This window comes from Lactuca saligna, chromosome 8 (assembly GCF_052625555.1).
Source record: "Lactuca saligna cultivar CGN05327 chromosome 8, ASM5262555v1, whole genome shotgun sequence".
Classification (NCBI taxonomy): domain Eukaryota; kingdom Viridiplantae; phylum Streptophyta; class Magnoliopsida; order Asterales; family Asteraceae; genus Lactuca; species Lactuca saligna.
In genome coordinates this window covers 21,593,575-21,595,456 of record NC_136424.1, presented here as the reverse complement: position 1 = coordinate 21,595,456, position 1,882 = coordinate 21,593,575, and positions in this window count along the sequence as shown.

Here is a 1,882-nt window from a genome sequence, read left to right as displayed (position 1 = left end):
GATGGCTTCGTGAGGATGGGGAATTTGGGTAGTTACATTCCAGTTTATGACTTAGTATTGATACCGTTTAGACACGTCGTGGAGTTTTCTTAACACTAGTTTTGAGAACTTGTTTTTGATTTGGTTTATGAACTATATTCTGATGGATGACATTTTTGAAAATAAACGTAATATTGGTGATGTTTCCTTTGAACTTTGTATAAGACTTTCGCTAACTTACTCTATTAAATAAATGTTTTAAATATAAAAATAATTTGGGTGAAAATTACGATTTTACAGTTGGGGTTTCAAATTCTTCTAGAGATAGGTTGGTGCATTCATTGTTATATATATCAGACATGAGATTGAATCCAAATTGAGGGTTATGTTAAAGCCTCCCTACATGTTCTTGTTTGATTAAGGCTTTAGGGTTCGACTCATGACTCGAACACCTGATTGGGATGCAGTTAATGTGGTTTTGACCAGTGTTTGATCGTGGGATGGCATGGTAGATGGAGAAAAAGACCATGAGTCAGGCTCATGGATGATAAGGGAGTGTTATAAGACTACGGGGCAGTCGTAGCATACACAAAGATGATAGGATGTCAGGGAAGTGTTGTAATTTTGAGATTTAGTCATAACATTCACCAGAATGAGCTAGGCCATGGTAGGATGGTCGTTGGACTGAAAGAAGATCAACAAATGTCTAGGTTGAGGTGGATAGTATTGTCGGAGGATTGCTCTTCGTTTGGGATGAGGTTCGTTGGATCCGAGGCGAGGTTAGGCCTGTTCAGAACTCGATTGGGTGAGACCCGTGGTTGAGTCCTGTTCGATTGTGTAGACTGGGTGAGACCCATGGGCAAGGCTCGTATAGTTATGATAAGAGTGGGTGAGACTGGTGGAAATTGGTTGGAGCAAGGTATTGGATCATGTTTAGAGTGGGATGACTCTGTGGTTAGAGATTGGTATCCGTGTGATGTGTAGGCTAGGGTAACACTTATCAATTAGACTCTTGGTAAGAGTCTTATGGAGGGACCAGGTGTGAGAGTGTCAGTCTCAATGGTCGGTTATGGATTTGATATCTTGTTTAGTGGAAGGTTAACGTGGAATCAAAATATTTCGGTTATGAGTTATGTACCGGGTGTGCAAATGGATGATACTTGTGTAGAGAGTCACCCTTGATCTCAAATAGAAGGATTCAGTAGTGATGAATAGTTAGGGATTTTGCTTTCTAGCGGTATCAGCTGTATAATTCAGGATTAGGAGGGGGTTTCATTCGTTTGGGTTGAGAAGTAAAGTCGTATTTAGCTATGTTTCAGAACGACTTTGTATGTTAGGAAGCCATACAAAGTATTTGATTTCAGGATTTTGGGTAAAGTAGTGTTAGTTGTTCTTCAATGTTTAAAGTTAGTAGATCAAGGATCTGTTCGTTTTCAGGATACACGATCCCTGCTAAGACTAGGTTCGATTATAGTTTTGGAAGGCTTTTGTATGTATGAGTCAACTTCTCAGTTCGTATCGGGGTTGTGGAAGTATCCTTCAGGTTGTCAGGTGTATTTAGAAGGTAGTAAGGAGTGATTTCAAGGATGAAATATAATTTATGTAGGGGAGAGTTGTAATACCCGTATCTGGATTCATTAAACATAATTGTAGCAAGGACCTAAGATGGAGTTTTGAAGGAAAATCTATTCCATGACGTTTCCAAGGAAGGTCACGATGTGGCAAAGGTTAATTGGTCATGTGACTTTTTGGACCTCCACAGTCTGGCCAAGGAAGGTCACGACGTGGCATCTGATTAGGCCCAAGCCCATGAATCTTTAGGTTTCCATTTATATTTAAACCTCTCTAACTCGATTCTAGGGTTCAATTCTTGGCCTCTAATCGCCCCTCAATCACCACCATT